This window comes from Archocentrus centrarchus, chromosome 5 (genome assembly GCF_007364275.1).
Source record: "Archocentrus centrarchus isolate MPI-CPG fArcCen1 chromosome 5, fArcCen1, whole genome shotgun sequence".
NCBI lineage: Eukaryota > Metazoa > Chordata > Actinopteri > Cichliformes > Cichlidae > Archocentrus > Archocentrus centrarchus.
In genome coordinates, this window is record NC_044350.1 from 8,179,266 (window position 1) to 8,197,481 (window position 18,216).

At 40.0% G+C, this 18,216-nt stretch overlaps 1 protein-coding gene across 3 annotated transcripts in view; it reads right to left on the reverse strand.

Annotated features, from left to right (window-relative positions):
* ncoa3 (nuclear receptor coactivator 3) overlaps window positions 1-18,216 on the reverse strand; it is a 33,518-nt gene that overhangs the window by 13,590 nt on the left and 1,712 nt on the right. For all 3 annotated transcript variants that reach the window (XM_030730296.1, XM_030730295.1, XM_030730294.1), the window contains exon 2: window positions 298-366. The gene's annotated coding sequence lies outside the window, so the exon portion shown is untranslated. The remainder of the gene's footprint in view (window positions 1-297; window positions 367-18,216) is intronic.

Here is an 18,216-nt window from a genome sequence, read left to right on the forward strand (position 1 = left end):
CCTCGAGTAGACAGCAGCAGAACACACAGAGAAAGAGCCCACCACAACCACAGATGTGTCTCAACAGGCCTGGCAGTATGCCACTGACCTGAATCAGCTCAGCTTCATCTGACTATGTGAAACTTGCTCAGGAACAAGATGAGAGTTTACACCTACCATCAAGTACATGGGCACAGTGAATAAAACACCACCTCATAGATCAAATGAAAATGGTCCTAACTGTTATTCAATGGGGTGAATGTACAAATCAGTGTATTTATGAGTTTTGATTTTTTTGTGCAATTACTGCATGCTCACCTTAGCCAGTACAAACCCCAGTCAAACTCCATTCAGGGTCTAGTGTCACTTCAGTGTCTCAAACATGTCCTGGAAACAGAAAGAGAAAGGTCATGAACTGCAGTTCTCTATAAATGTCTGGATGTCTCAACATGACTTGCACTCTTCTGCACTCTAAAGCTTGTGCTCTATACATGTTTTTCTTTCACAGAATTTCATGGGAAAGAATCAATTCTAAAATTGCACAGGAAGTCACAGCAGTTTGCATCCTGTTTGCCCCCTCCCCCTCAGCCTGTTCCACTGCGTCATCACTTCCCTTTCCAGGAAACGTGGCCACTTATCCACCATATTTACATATTCTGTTTGCCGGTCTAGTTCCCTGCCGTCCTGGTTTTTACTCACACCTTGCATGATTGCTGTCTGCCATCAGAGGGTTTCCAAAACTGATCTAATTCAGCATTAAGAGAAAACACACACCATGGAAATTCCAGCAGCATTTACTAAAATGCTTAAAGACCTTTACTATTCATGGCAGCTGTGATGCTACAGTAAAGTCGCCTCTATCTGGTGTTTTTAGTTTTCTCATCAGGGAAACTGTTTACAGAAATTAATCTCTCTTCCTGTCTCATCACTAACTTGTGCATACAGGTTTTCCCATACTGGTTCCATTATTAGAGTCAGGCATGCTAAATTTTTTTTTTCTGGCCAAGGAGCCTTCTGGGCACAAATTTCTATCAAGGGATCTGTCAGACTCCCATCCAAATACTTGCAGTGTACAGTGTAAAGCTGGTCAGATGTTTTGTTTTTTGTTTTCTCAGCCACTTCATTAGTTACACCTGTTCAACTACTTGTTTATGTAAATTTATAATCAGCCAATAACATGGTAGTAACAGCACATTTAGGCATTTAAACCTGGGCATGGTGGTGTGCTGAACTTCAAACTGAGCATCATGGAGAAGAAAGGTGATTTACGTGACTTTGAACGTGGCATGGTTGTTGGTGCCAGATGGGCTGGTGTGAATATTTTAGAAACTGCTGATCTACTGGGATTTTCCCCACACAACCATCTCTAGGGCTTATGGAGAATGGTCTGAAAATGAAAAAAAATAAATAAATAAATACCCAGTGAGTGGCAGTCTGACCTCGGGAATCATCAAGGCATTTACTCCCAGAGGGGAATGGCCAGACTGCTTCAAACTGATACGAAGGCAACAGTAACTCAAATAACCACTTCTAACAACCAAGTTATGCAGAAGAGCAGCTCTGAATGACAATACATTGACCCTTGAAGCAGATGGGCTACAGCAGCAGAAGATCATACTGGGTGCCCCTGTGCTATCAGCTACAAACAGGAAACTGGTTCAATGGTTCAGGCTGATGGTGTTGTAATGATGTGGGGGATTGTTTTTGGCACACTTTGAACTCCTGATGAGCATTGTTTAAATCCTGCAGCCTACTTGAATATTGTTGGGGACCACGTCCATCATTTATAATCAGTGTACCCATCTTCTGATGGCTGCTTCCTGTAGGATGAGTTCAATTAAATGGTAGGGTGTCCCAAAGCTCAGATCATCTTAAACTGGTTTCTTGGACAGGACAGTAAGTTCACTGCACTTAAATGACCTCCACAGTCACTAGATCTCAGTCCAACATTGCACTTCTGGGATATGTTGGACATCACAGATGTGCAGCCAACAAATCTGCAGCAACTGTGTAACGATATATCAATATGGACCAAACTTTTTGAGGAATATTTCCAGCAACTTGTTGTAGCTCTGCCATGAAAATTAAGACAGTTCTGAAGGGAAAAGAGGCCCAACCCAGTACTTGCAAGGTGTACCTAATCAAGTGGCAGGTGAGTGTATATTAATATAATAGATTAAAAGGTACAGTCAGCAATTTTTTTGAAACCATTCAATAGAATGATGTTGTACTCATAAATATAAATTGATTAGTGTGTAATTACATCTTCCAACCAATTGATGTGTTCTCATAAACTTATAATTAATCCATAACCTGTTAACCCTTTCACTTAGGAAAAAAAAAACCTTGACTGAGGTTCTCATAATTCTTGCATGAAAGGATTAAAAATACATAGGAGCGGGTGCTGGTTTGTGGAAGATGCAATGCTCCCCAAACACATTTGAGTATAGTGCCCAAGAAGGACATCTCCCTTATGACTAATCACATTTTATCTATGTGGTTAGAGACTGTGCCAAAGGCGGTGGAGAAGAGAATTTATAGGCATTCACATTTGACCCTCCTCTCTCCAATCAGCTGACAACGAGCTGGCTAAAAAACGGCCTCAGAGTCCAATAATGTTACATCTATTTCAAAGACAGTTTCACTAATGCCAGCTAACAGTGGCAAAAACAGCAGTGCTCACCGGCAGAAAAGTTCGGGATATCCTCAACAATTCACCTCACTGCCACTGTCATCGGACAGAAGTGAGCTTCACTGACTCATTTTGGACAACTTTAAAAGAGTTTTACAGCCTCCTCCAGAGTATAGACAGACAATAGACATGGACGCTTCTCACCCGACATATCAACGGCTGAGATAAACAATAGGCTGACCGCCTAACCAGACGGGGAAAGACTCCGCGGTGGATCCGGTCGCTTGTCTTTGCTATCTGAGAATACTCAGTACAGACAAACAGTGACCTGAGTTTTTGATGTAACTCAGGAGTAAAAATGTAAAAAAAAACAGCAAAAATATTTATTTGGCATATGTCAGTTTTTTTTATTCCTGATTTATTGCAAAGTGTTGATATTATTCAAATATGTTTAAATATAGTGTGTACATTTTTTTTCTTCAAACACAAACAGTAGTAGAAACATGCCACAGCCATTACAGAGGCCAAAGTGATGTTACAGTAAAGTCCGTGAACAAGTGTGTGCAGTTTGATAGGTCCAGTTTGAACAGCATGTATCTATGGTGTGAACCTGAACATCCTAGGCCACATTGTTCAGGTTATCGCGTTCACAAGATTTTTCAGAAAACTTGACCTCTGACCTTTACATTCAGGTCAAGGTTGCCTAGATTCAAACTCGTACGAGATTTTTAGTAGATGGTTTGAATTTGAACATTCGAGGTTACATCGTTCCTGTTACGGCCAATGTTAAAGTTTTTGTGGAGCTGACGCCTCCACCGCCGCCAAGGCAATAGCTTGACTTATTCTTCGAAACAGCTGAGCTGAAAATGTATCATGACACATCTTTCTAATTGATAATCATCACTGCCACATGCAGGCAGTATGTGCCTGTGCAATTCTCCACCACAGGCCACTGATTACATCAGTCCTTAGTTGTAACAGAGCTACAACTAAGCTAATGCTGCAGTTGAATAATTTAAATTCAGAGAGAAAATCATTCCTCTTTTCCCTGTCTTTCAAAACTCCAGATACAGTTTAATAATTATGTGAAAGCTGTTAATAACACTCCACCAACAGATGAACAATTTAGAGAAATAACAAGCTTGTCTAACCCTAAACACTACAACATGGAGATTTTCAGGTCTTGGATAAACTTGGTTAATGCCCGTGTTTTCTCTCCTGGTTTACTGAAAGTACAAACTATTATAGACCTCAGGGACAGGCAGGCTGGGTAAAACATGAAAGGTAACAATGAAGTGAGATAAATGGCGTTGAATACAGAAAGAATTTGCCACCGTTATTGATGCTGATAATGTGCCGCAATTTTATTTCATTGCAAAAAGTCTTAAGTTATTATCAAAGTTTCACTAAAGAGGTGCAAAACAGCAAGTCTAATGTTGGCTGCTACAGTAATGCAGCAGTAGGAACCACAATTATAGATTGCTGTCAGGTTGCCAGGTTGGTTATGAAGAAGCACACAGAGCGAATTGCAAGATGGTTGGTGCCAGACTGAAAAAAATAAAACAAAAAGGGATGCACCAGTTTTCTCCAACAAATTTTAGAAGACCCATCACTGACGGAGATATCCTACCAGGATTAATGAAAATATAAAGTAAATATAGAAGTCAGGATGACATTACAGCCCTACTTCATAATATAAAGCAGAACCATTTTGCCTTAATTTGGAGGCCTTGCCCTAAACTTTTATGCAAATTTAGTCACCCCTGGGTTAGTAAATATATGATACATATCACAGCAAAATTATGTTTTCAATATTAACAATATTCATTAAATCAAAACAATTTTAAGCATGCTGTAAGAGACATTCTGTGATTATCTTTAACACTTCTACAAATATTTTTTGGTAACCACATCCCAGAAAAGACCAAAAAAAAAAAAACTTTCCATGGTAAACAAATTAGAGAAACTACATACTGCACTCTTGTACAAGGGTGTATAATGCCTTTCTATTCATATGCCAGATATAATGCATACTTACTAGTTATTCACATCATAGTATACTCATGTGTGTACAGGACTAATACTACATAATTCACCAATACTACATAATCAGTATCAATACATTATGTTTATATCACTATAATCATAAGGCAATCATGTACAAAATACAATGCAACCATGTGTTCACATTTGAGCAATATTGCTGAGCAGTAGGTATGGCTTTATTATTGCTCAATGATGAGTCACAGTCTGTACCATGAGTCATCCCTGACCAACATGTTAGACAATGTTCAGCCAATCAGAAGTTGGCATCACAGGCTAATCAATAAGGCTGCAGCCTAGAACTGATGTTACTATAAAAGAGGCTATCTAGCTACTAGTAGCTGCTGGATGGATGGGCAGATGGACATATAAATATTGCACTTCGAAGAGTAAAGAACACATATGCCAAATTTTATGCCTAAACTCCTTGTGGTTTTGGCATCTATAAACCAGCAAGGTAAGACCTAACGCACAGACGCTCAGACCAATGGACAGTATGACAACAATATTCTCCTGCTTTATTTTGCGCGAAAGGATAAACAGTGTCCTTTTAATTATTTTAAGCAGTATAGATTAGGCAAGCATATAATAAAGATAACAGCTGTATCCAGACCAGTAAGAACACAATTTTGTTTCCTCATATCTCCTAAACTACACAGCACCATTGCAACCACTACCATACCATTTATTATAATTTAAAGTGTCAGGTGTCGTAACTGTTGTCGCACTGACAAAAATACATATGATGAGAAGCTCCAAAATGCTCCTGACTTGTGTGAGCTGGTTTTTACACACACAATCACACGCACCTCAATTCCATAATTTTAGCAGCCTAAGAAATTGATGGAAATATTACATAAATGTACAGTTAGTGAGCAAAGTTGTGAGTCTATCAGGCACTTCAGTGTTCTGTTTGGAGAATAATGGCTTTGCTCACCTAGCTGTCTTTTCTAAAAGCTGAAATGAAACTGTGGTCCTAAAATGCTGACATTTCATCAATTTTAATATTTGAATGAACTTTATATGCAAATACTGGTGGGTGTGCAATAGAAAGCCAATAAAACCCTCTAGATTTCTAAAAGAACACGTTTATTTTACAGACTTATGCCGATGACAATGTTTAGGTACACTTAGTGAATAACCTTACATTTTCAGAATTCTTCACATCACTTTAGTTACGTGCATGATTTTGATTTACTGATATTTGGCTCAAGGCCAGAGCTGCAGCAGTGTCAGTCAGTCAGGACCCAGAATAGTGAGGACGACATTCCTGCTCAGCCTAAAATAAAGCCTGAAATCCGAGCTCCCCGAGACAAAGAGCGGCAGGCCCAACAATAACCACAGGCCGACCCTAAACAAAGATCAGACATACTGGGGTACACACACACACAAATTAGAGACACCCCCCAAAAGAAGAAGAAAAAAAAAAAAACATCCAAAGTGTAAGTATAGGAGGAAGTATTTGTCCCAATCAGCACATTTTAAAGCATGATAGATCTAGGCTACTAGAACCATTTAGCCTCATTGCGTCATTGCCCTCAAATTATATACACACAGACTCCACAGTGGCAAGGTAATAAAGTAACAAAAGGGGTCCACTTGAGTCTGGGACATCAAGTGCTAAAAGGAAACAAAAAGACACACCGATTTCCTGTTTTTCTTTCAAGGAATTTCTCCACCTCGTGATGGCCCAAAAAATTACCTATATACTGGGTTAAGTGCAACTGAAGATACCACCAACACAAGCCCCCACATTTTCTCTGTAATTCTGTAAGCCTTATTTTATTACAAGTGAGGAAAAAACACAAAAACAAACAAATAAACAAACAAACAAAAACACACAAACACCAATGTGCACCATGTGTCCCATATGCCAGCGGTGCTGACATAATTTCTTTGGTTCTTCTTGCCATTCAGAAGGACAACACCACAGGCTTCATCCATAAGAAATACACTTTGGCACCCACCAGAGAGGTTTTGGCTTTCCACCAAAGAAAAATTACCAGGACTTTAAAAAATATTTTTAACTTAAAACTATAATCTGTTTGAATGAATAAAAAATGAATATGAATAAAATGCTGTTGAAACGTCTTAGTGTTGTCAGTGATGTCAGTACACTTTTTTTTTTTTTTTAAATAAGTGGCCAGTCAGTCTTAGCAACTTTTAAACTCCAGGTTTTGACATTAGGACCAGACATTATAAAAGATGGACAGAGCCACTGAAGTCCTCAATGTTAGCATTTGAGACACGGCAATGTTGATTTTTTGATTTATTTTTGGACCAGAAGGCACCTTATATGAATGAAAGAGTGGAGTGCAGATTAATCAGCAAAGGCTAGCAAGTTGCCTTTAGTGTAACAAATTCATTTGCATTTCGGCCAAGTCACGGCCTAATAAACACTAGAAATTCAAATCACCAAAACTAAAGCACAGATTTCAACAGTCTGTAACACACAGGAAGCCATAATAGTCATTTTAATAACTCAAAATATTAGATGAGACCTAGTAGACTCCAATTGGCTACAACTGCCATTATTGGGACACCTATCAACTTGGCCACACCCCTAGCTCAATTATGCACACAGAGCCTGTCCCGAACTCTAGGATAGTCTGTGGATAGTTTCTCTGGAGGGAGAAACTATCCACAGAGGCGAAAGCTTTTTTTTTTTTTTGCATTGGGCTGTAAATATTCTTTTTAATACTGTAAATTTTGGCATTTTAACAATGGATTTGGATTTACTATCTTTTGGATCCACAGACAGTCTAAAACATGGACATCTTTCCTGAGTGAGAAAAATGAAGCCAACATGAAAGTGGCTTAATCCTGCATTTGATCTGAAGGCCTCCAGATGCTCAGTTATTATTGGGGCCGTACTGAATAAAAAGAAAGTCCATTTTGTAAATCTTGTTCATACTGTGTTTCAAAAAGGATTATCCAGGATGTGGTAGTGGTTTCAGTCAGACCCACATCAGCCATGGTAAAAATGCCAATTTCATGGCTTCAAAATGTGACTTCACAAACTAATGGATGACACCCCAGTAGCTACGTCCATCTTTTGTACTGCCCATGTATGGAGTCAGCCTCAAGGAACTGCAGTTTTTTGCTGGTTCCACATTGGTTTCACTTTTTTAGCTCTGAAGGTTGTCGCTTGATTATATAATTAAAAAAAAAAAAAGTTGTTTTTTTTTTTTCTTACTATAGCAGATGTGTGGACTTATCTTGCTGTGTTGGCTGTGGCACTTTTTACCACATTAAATAGCAGGAAATGTGAGTGAACCACAGCCAACGTTGCAGTTCTTGCTTTATTAAATTAATAACTGAACTTCACTTTGATTAGTAGCTATCATGTTGACATTTTAGCGATTTCCTCCTCAATTCTAGGAAAGCTCACATTCAGAAATATTTTTCAGAGTTGAACGCACTTGTGAACATTCCTTATTAGCCATTTCCTTACGAACATTTTCATTCCAGCATTACACATGATTTCAATGAAACCTGAGCTAATGGGGCTTAACTGGAGCCAAAGGTTTTCATGGCAAGAAGGAGAGTGCTGCCATGCAATGACATTTGGGAAAGGGGATGAGGAGGACATATGTGAAGCATGTGTGCACAAGTGTGGATTGTTTTTATTTTTCTTAAGAAAAGATGTAAATTGCTAAGAGAAAGCCTCCACGTAGATGAAGAGGTAGTGGTGAAGGCATAAAACAAAAACAAAACAGAAAAAAAAATTTTTTAAAAATGAGTAAAAAAACAAGCTGTGTCCTTTACCACCAGTCTCACAACAGATAAAGTAAGACGCTTGTATTCCTTTGTACACCCTTTAATGGGAGAGTGTCCACAGTTGTAATTCAAGACTGCCAATAAATTAACAAAATACATTTCTGCTTCAATAAATTCATTCTGATAGATCTTTGTGAAGCAAAAAGAAGCCTTTGGCTTTAAGGCATCAAACATCAAGTTCAATTTCACTGACCAATGAAGTCAAATGTGTGAAAATAAAGCTATGTTCTATACATCTGAAAAGTCAATCAAATATATATTTTGTACATGTATGGTCATCATAAACCATGTTTAATCATCTGCATTTTCCGCATTATAAATCTTTCAATAAAGAAATTCAGACGTACATGATGTCCACAGATGAACGTGGCGAGTAAGAGTGGGCAGCTCAAAGCAGAGGGAAAACTGCTTTTATAGGTTTGCTTGTTTCTCTAGGAAAGAAAAAAAAAAAAAAACCAAAAAAAAAAACCAAAACCCCCACCCTCGCCCAATGCACACAACGCACACAAGAGTTCGGGACAGGCTCTGTGTGCATCTCCCCATTTTTTCCCACACAAACTGCAACGTGGAGAAAAACCAGGGGAAATAAATGAAGGTAAAAACAAAGAGATGGCAGATTCCACTGTGTGTGTGTGTGTGTGAGACACTTGCATCTCCTACAACTATCCATCATCAACAGGGACAAAGAATAGAAAGGAAGAGGATAGGACCCACACAGGCATAGATTGAAGCAGCTAACTGGCCACATAGCACAACTGTTAATCCTATGTCTCCAGTCCAGTCCCCCCCACCTCCGTTTTCTATAAGCTTGATGTGTTTGTGCAAAAAGTGAGATGATAAGCGCAGCGTCGTCCAGAAGGGACCACAGTGACCAAACAGAATGCAGTCAGCTGTGATCACACAAGGCTAATATTATGGAAATTAGTTCATTAATCAATGGCTAAACAGCCTTTTATCTGGGGAGCCAGAACACCAGGGCATGATGAGCCTCCATGCTGTCCAGCCTGATAACACGCATTCACCAGCAACTGATGCAGTGAGCAGACAAATCTCTTGCAGCAGTTTAAATCAGTGTGAAGATATCTTAACCATTGTAATTACTGTTTGTGATATCTGTAAATGACCCGATGTCGATACAAAACTGCATTTCATTTTTAACTTTGCTGCTGAGAAGCAGAGGGCGTCCTTTTGTGTAAACGTTTCAACTGTGCCGCTCTCACAGTTTTCCCCTTTTCCCTTCCTCTCTTGCTCGCTCGCTCTTGCTCTCATGTCTTTTCTCTCCTCCCTGCCCCCTCCTCTTTCCTCCTCTTCTCCCCACTATCCCTGTTGGATTGGTGGAGTAAACACAGGAAGAGAGCGGGCTCTGTTCCACCACGCCAGAGCTGAGCCTGGGCGTTCCTGCAGCGCTCCTGTGCCGGGGTCAAAAGTTTACTGTGGTTTTCATTTCACCTTTCCGCAGCCAATCACAGCACCACACTGCAGTGCCTGAACTCTGACCCCTGCAAAGAATTCCACTCAAAACATGGTCTGACGCCAGTTTCACAACTTCGACCCCTCCTATCTCCCAGTATCCCTCTTACTACTTTTTCCTTTCTGTCAACTGGTCATCTTCAGGTGCTGACAGAGCCTAGGTAAAAAGGATTTTACAAACAGGAACAGAAGGAACTATCAATACGCATCATATTTGATCTTCCAGGGTGATGCTAACCATGGCTAAGAATCACGAGGATTTTATAGCCTATCAGTAAAGTTTCTTTTTGCCCCCCCCAAAAATGGACCTTATCCTTACATGCTTTTTAAGATGCTCTTTTTTTTTTAATTACATGTTTCTTCATGCTTTACATATGTGTTAAAATAACTGATGAAAACAGTAAGCACCAATTGTTTAAAGGGAGATAGACATGGAAAGTTGGGGAAAAGAAAAAAGGAACTCTGGTGGGTTTGTAGCACACCTGGGAATCAAGTCAAAGCTGCTCAGTCCAAGTGGACACACACACACACACACACACACACATACACACACACACACACACACACACATACACAATCCAACTGTGGGTTTGTTTTTGTCTTGGTGACACTGCACTCTGTCCCATCTGCTGAGTGATTAAGCCTGCACTGCTAATCAAGTCCTTTGCTCTTCAAGGGGGCAAGCAAAGGACAACACAGGCTGACTGAGTGGACATACACCAGTCTGTGCATTTTAGATTGACTGTCTGCTTTGAGTTTATTTCAAGTATAAAGCAACATAATTTGAATTTACTGTTTCTGCTGGTAGAAAAATAAACCAATACCTCACTTATTTTTATAGACAAAAATTGCTTGTGAAGCAGGAGCACCAAAAGTTTTGAGCTTCACATGACATTAGTTTTACCTGAAGCAAAGTGTGAGAATAAAGCTGACTCTCAAAGAAAGCTCTTTTTCCAGTACACATAAGACTGGGGAAAATCCCACAAATTCAATTCTTAGAATTTGAGATTTTTGTTCATAACAAGTCACAAGTTAAAAAGTCCTCAAATAGCCCAAAAAATCCATACTGTGCCGATACTAGGCCTGTACCTCATATTCAGCCATTCAACCTTTAGGTTAGATATGTAGAAATGTATGCCATCTCATCTTGTGTGTCTTATATCCATCTCACTCACAAGTGTGATGACCACGCTCCAGATTCTCTCTGTGTTGCCAAACTGGTGACTCTGTAAATAGACTTTAGTGACTTTTCAATCCAAAACACAAATTTAATTAAAACCTACAGACAGTACTGCTTCACAAACAATGGTCTTCATTTCCTACTGCAAGCACACTTCTATCTCTCCCCTCTTGCTGGGTTAAGCAAGTGAGACAGCAACACGTCTTCACTGAGTGACCAAACAGCAGCACAACATGTGAAAGGAGGAAAAGTATTGATTCGAATTTGCTCCAAGTGGATATTTGTACAGCTAGTTAAAATCACAGCACAGTGCTTTGCAGGGGGATTTTGTTAGGCCTTAGTGACACACACCTAGAGACCAGTCAGCAACCCCTGGCGACCTTTGGCCCCTAGGGAAATACATGTATTCCCCAATTGAGTGGAGACTGGTAGCTGGTTGTTGTTGGGTGACATCACTTGCAAAGAAGGTGCTGCACCAAAAACCTCCTTGTGATTGCTTTGGTCACTATTAGATTTCTGTGGTTGCTTGTAGTTTACAAGGAAGACGTCGACTTGTCTGTAAACTAGTCTCGCTAACTAACCATCAAGTGGTAGTGAAACTTGAAAAAGTGTGACAAACTGGAAACAGAGACTGTTTGCCTTACAAGTAAAAGTTGTCCCTTACCGCTGAAACCGATAGGTTTCAAAATGTACAACTTTTACTTTGAAGGCGCATTCTTCACAGTTTCATAATCACTTAGTCAGTAGTTGGCCATTGTTTGCAGACAAGTTGTCATCTTCCAAAGGCAATTGGGACAATTTGCTAGCAACTGGAACAATCGCAAGATTTTAGTCCAACACTGTATAACCAATTTCACCTAGCAACAGCGATCAACCTCGTGCAACCAGTCAGGGGATACTCATTTATCCCTAGCAACCAGCAGCTGCCTGATGGTCACCAACTTGTCTTTATGCCTATGTGACTGGGGCCTTAGATGATGTCGTCATTAAATTCTAAACCCGCGCCTGTCTGAATATTCAAATTTTCACTGTTGATTATGAATGAAGCTTCTGGCCTGCCACACTGGGTTTGTTTTTGGCCCTCACATCTTCTTAAAACCAAAGTCATAAACTGCTTTAAATACTATTAGAATGCTACTTCAAGCATGGCCACCATGAACGCAGGATTTGACTAGGACAGACTGGTGGTGCTAACTGAACGGGGCCCTTTACTTCTCCTATTTTTAATCATACCACAGTCATACAGAAACATTTGTCCCAGTATGGCAAGAACAGTCAGATAAGTATCTCTGAAGAAAAAATATAAGTTAAGGAGGCCAAATGGAAACATGGTGATTGCTTGCTAAAGTAAAGCCACTTCTATATGAAATAAAGAATCAGATTTAAGCTCAACTTTTTTAGAATGTTGCTTGGTATTTAAACCAAGGCTTCACTGCACAGCTTGATGTGATGTGGCAACATCAGGAGGCAAGTGTTAGTGCTGCTATTCTAGGGACAACAGTAAGCTTCAGAGCAACCTTTTGATTAGAGTGTTGCCTTAACGACAAGCCACGTAAACAGGGCTGACGTCAGTAGGCAGAGAAGAACAGTAATGGTGAAAAGAACACTTTTCTCTTCCAGTGAGGAGCTAAAAAAAAAAAAAGAAAAAGAAAAAATGAGCCCATATAAGAAATAAGTGTAGTAAATTATCTGACACATGCCTTGCCAGTGTTGACATGCTGCAATAAGTCTGGAGCCTTTAACGATGGCGTGGAAGTAAGTCATTCATGACTTTTCTTTGAACTCTGGGTTATAATAAAATAACATTTGCAGTGGAAAAATGAAAAAAAAAAAAAACAAGTGTTGAGCTCAGTGCTGTGTGCAAACATTTTCACAACGATTGCAATCTGTGCTAATTTACTAAATGAAAGAAGACTTTACATTGCAGATGAACTAGGAGATGGTGGCCATACAGTCCCTGCTTGCATGGTTGGATATCCTCTTACAGCTTGGGACTGCAGTGCCATGCATGCCAACAGCTGCTTTCCAATCCAGACAGACCCAGAAACTAGGGCTGGGCATCAAACATCAACCAAAAATCATATCTCAGTGGCAATAGAAAAATCTCTCTCTCTCACTTTTTTTGTTAAAATATAACCAAAGTGAGCTGAATGTTAAATTGGTAGTAAGTCAAAGCAACACGTGAGCCTCACATGTTTTTATTAAAACCCACTGAACAAAGTAAAGTGCAAATGGAGCCATGGCCAAGGAAACTTGGTATATTTGATTTTGTTGTTTAAAATAACATTTTGGGGTGGCTGTAGCTCAGTAGGTAGAGCAGGTCACCTACTGATCGGAAGGTCAGCGGTTCGAATCCTGGCTACTCCGGGCTACATGCCAATGTATCCTTGGGCAAGATACTTAACCCCAAGTTGCTCTCCGACCGTTCTGTCGGAGTATGAATGTGAGTGAATGTTAGTTAATTAAAAGCACTTAGCTTCATAAAAATGGAAGTGCTTGTATGAATGGGAGTGCATGGGTGAATGCAAACAGGTTGTATAAGCGCTTTGAGTGCTCATACTGAGTAGAAAAGCGCTATATAAGAACTAGTCCATTTACCATTTTCACTGGGTAAACAGATTTTACCCAGTTAGGGATCATTTGGTTTTTTTGAAGTGTTTTTTCTTTTTGAGGTACTTGTACATTGTCAGTGTGTTTTAAGTCAATGTAGACAGGAGTACTGACACAGAAAGTTAAGCAATGTACATGTATTGATGGGATAAGAAGTAAAATTATCTTAGCAACCAAAAGAGTGTCAACCCTAAAAGAAAAAAAAAAAAAAAAACATGGGGAAAAAAAAAGACACACACAAACACACAACCACACACAACCACACACACACACACACACACACACACACACACACACACACCACACACACACACACACACACACACACACACACACACACCAAGAATATCAATTTAACTAGTCAGGATATTGTGGAGCCACAAGTCTCAGTTATTTTATGTTGCAGCAAACAGGAGTTACTGGTCTACCACTACCCTGATTAGTACATTAGCACTATTGTGTGACTCTGGTGTTTTAACACATTATGTTTGAACCCAAACTAGCCCTTTAAAACACCAAAGTGCTTGAGAAGCAATTTCCATGTAAAATTACTTTTTTGTTCATTGACATCAAAGGACAATTACATTCTTAAGCTGTTTTCACATGTGCAGATAGATGACGCCCACTGCTGTGTGCTCCTTGCACACACTGTATGTGCTCTAATGTTGTGCTGACCTGTTGTGAGTCTTTTGTAAGTACAACACAGCCAGCCTGGTGGCATGATTGCGTCTCTACACGCAATTTTATGATACATGTATGCAGGAGACTAGGCACACCCAAATGCACTATTGAAGACTAGTGCAACAATCTGAAAAGATGTTTCACAAAACACAATGGGAAAAACCTCAGGGATCACTCCGTTTCCTGTTTGAACTTTTTGTATTCCCTGTTCCAGCAGTGAGCTGGGACACATGTCATTCAGGAAAAGACTACAGATATTGAAGCATGCCTCGAGTATAAATTGTTATGGGGCAGCGTTGACATTACAGTTCTGGTGAGTGATGACTAATGCATCATAACAACCAAGGAAATCAACTCCTGAAAATGTCAAGAAAAAATGTCAAAACAACCAGGGACACAGCATTGCTGTATATTGATCGCGTGACAGTTTGGTCCCGGAAATGGAATTCTACGTCATCACTTAACACAAAAGATGTAAGACGTCTCACTCCGTTAAAAAAAAAAAAAACAATTTTCGACAATTAAATTCATCATCAACTATTTTTGTCGATTATTGTCGACAATGTCGACTAATCATTGCAGCCCTACTTGCTAGCTGCCACACATGCCACTGTAATATGAAAATACAAGAACAAACGGCCCAGTGCTAGCTAGATAGCAGCGACTGAACCCTTTAAAGAGCAAGGGTATTGTCCAGTCACAGATGTCATCATTCTTTCAGAGAGAAAAAAATAAACTCTAAAAAGAGCCTCCAAATATACCTGGGCAGCCCACCTAAACAAAGTCTGTGTGTGGGGAAATACTAAGACATAATGGAAACTGCACCCACTGCCACATAAATTCAACATCAAACGGTTTCATTTTGAATATGTACATAGAGAGGAAGAAAGACAATGTTAAAAAAAATAAAATCTACCCTATTGACTGACACCTCTGGTTTAGGAGGACTGGAAGGCAAGCTTTGTGAAAATTTGGGACAGACAATCTTGCACACGTTGCAGTGGACAAAGGCCCCTGTTGTCTTTATAGCAAACCAATTCCACATTCAGACATCAAACATATGACACAAGCCCATTTAATGCACGTTTGGGTCAAACTGGACCCATTAATGAGACTCACTCCCATCTGCTGCATAGTTACATACACTTATAAACCTATCATAACTACACTGAATAATTCCCAGAAAAAAGTTACAATAGAGTCTCTATGGGTCTGATGGTGACTGTAAAGAGTGTATAACACTTTTTAAAATTCTCTTCTATTTGATTTTTTCTCTTTTTTTTGGGTGTGTGTGTGTGGGGGGGGGGGGGGGGGGGGGGGACTGATGGGAAAATAAAACTGGATTAACTATTACTGAATTAAGATGGAGAGTATCCATGCAGCAGTTGAAAAGTTCATTCAGAAATGACAGTATCTCTTATTCTCTTCTCCAGCCTTTCTTTCCAATCCTCTTTAGCCTGAATAACAGACAGAGAGAGCATCTGGTAGCAGTTATCTCACAAACCAAACTTTTTTCACCCTTGCTGTGTCTCCCAGAGCAGTTTTATAAAAGGGGGCCCTAAACAAAACACAAACAAGGTCTTGCTAACTTTTTACAATAGTAACAAAACTAGAGCGGGGTCCTACCCTCCCACTGGCTTGTTCAGGTGAACCCTTTTTACGAGCATTCTTGAGCTGGGGGAACGAAAGTTAAAGGGGGAGTTGAAGTTAAAGAGGAAGGGCAAGGAGAGGAGGGGGACAAAGCTCTTGGCACACCCTTCCCTAATAAACTCTTTCCTTCATCCAATCAATGAGGACTAGAGAGAGAGCTGTTCCAAATCCACACTGGTTATAAACTACAATTGGGTGCAATGATTGCTTCAGGCTGCCTGTTTGGCTTTTAGAAGTGTGCATGGCTCACATATGGTTCAGCTAGCCTAACACTTGGGTTTTACCTCAGAGTTGAACAAGAGGGGACTGAAGGGGATGAATGAGATGTGACTTCAAACAGACAGAGTGCAAACTGCACCACCTGACTTGGGTCTCAGTGAGGTGGCGATCTGACCTTCCCTGGTTTATCTGGTTTCGGCAGCTCTCATTTCATACTCTCGCTCTCACTTGTTTGAGCAAACTAACTAAATATTTCAGCAGTGGAAACATGACTGTCTTGTAGAGCAGAGATTTCTAAATTTAGCTCTACAGAGGAAGGCAGAAAAAGCAAACCTACCTGTTGAGTTTTGCCAGTTTGAGTGTGTGTGTGTGTGTGTGGTATGTACCCTTTTAACAAACAAATCCAGATCACTGTCATTGCAGGAGTGACCCTGAGATGTGGCGACTAAACAGGATGTTTTGCACAGCTCGAGCTGACCGCAGGAAACTTCTGAATTCGGCCTTGGATGACGAATCAAAGTGAGGTCCAGCTAGTGTGGGGTTACGTTTCAGGGAAACAAATACTATAAACACGACTTGAAAACAGACCTGGGTAAAGCTAGATACCATCAAAGACAAAAACAATTACTAAAAATGGAAAGTTGCTCCTTTTTCTAGATGATTAAAAACTGGTTGCAAGTTACATAAAAAGGGAGCAACTGCTTTCCTTGACTATCCCTGCACTCCCCGTACTGCTGTACTATGACCAAGGAGTCATATTTCAATTAGGGGAAACAATTAGGCTGTTCTCTCAGCTCCATGTCATCAAGAGTACTCTCAAAGCTACTGCTCATCCACATAGCTATTTATCATAAAATAAACACATACCACAGGAACGACTGTCAGTTTCTTGAAACTAAGCGTATTATCTCCGTCTCTCTGTCTCTCTTAAGGCACACACACTGACGAAACACTCAAAGAATGTCATCTATTCAGACATTAATGACACAAAAATGCTGCTTGACAAAGACAGATTAGGCAGTCATCAGAGAGTAGCAAGCTCACCACTGGCAGTAGGTCTGCATTTAGAAGTCTTAGATAACTTAAATATGGTATCCCATAACATCCCATAACAAGGTTAAAGCTTTAAAAATATTTTTAAATTGTTGCACTGACTTTTTTTTTTTTATTATCTAAACATTGTGTTTTGAACTGTTTAATTAAGGAACAAGTTTGTTGTCAATATAGTGTGCTGACTGAGAACTGCAGTTTGAACCTCAATCTATTGTAGGCTACATGCAGGAAGCGGCCGCTCACGTGTGCCCCAAATTTACTCACCTCACTCAATAAGTTTGAGAACTTCTAATGTAATTTATACAGCCATGCCCCCCTCCTCTGATTTCTTGCCAAAGTCTGTTTGGAAACTAAAAATTTTAGATTTTTATTATTTCAGGGACTGGATACAGCACTGAATATCACAAATAACCTCAATAAGAATGACCAAAATATCAGTAATGCTTCTAATTTATGCTCATTTTAACATCAGTCAAGTGTTGTATCCACAAAACATGTGACCAGAGAGCCTTCTCCCATGCCCATGAGAAAAAGTGATAAGTTAATGAATTATTGAGAGCCCACGCGGGGGCCAGCAGACAAAGAGCGAAAGCCGTGCATTGCAGTCACTTCTGCACCCCATCTGCAGTCAAAGAATGCCCCCAAAGATTGATTCATTGTTAACGCAGCCTGACACCCTGTGTGAAGGAGAAAGAAAGTGGTAGATAAAGGGACAGAATGGGGACAGGGGGCTCCATTTGCCAAGAATATGAGCAGAAGCAGCTCACAGGACAGGTTCCCACAGTGGTCATTCTACCACATACGTGGGCTTGAGTAATGGCAGTCTATCAGACTCAAAATAAAGACAAGTTAGCCCATCTGACAGCTTAAGACTGCTAGCAGAACCATCCTTACTCATCCATTCCCAGCTACCCACCAT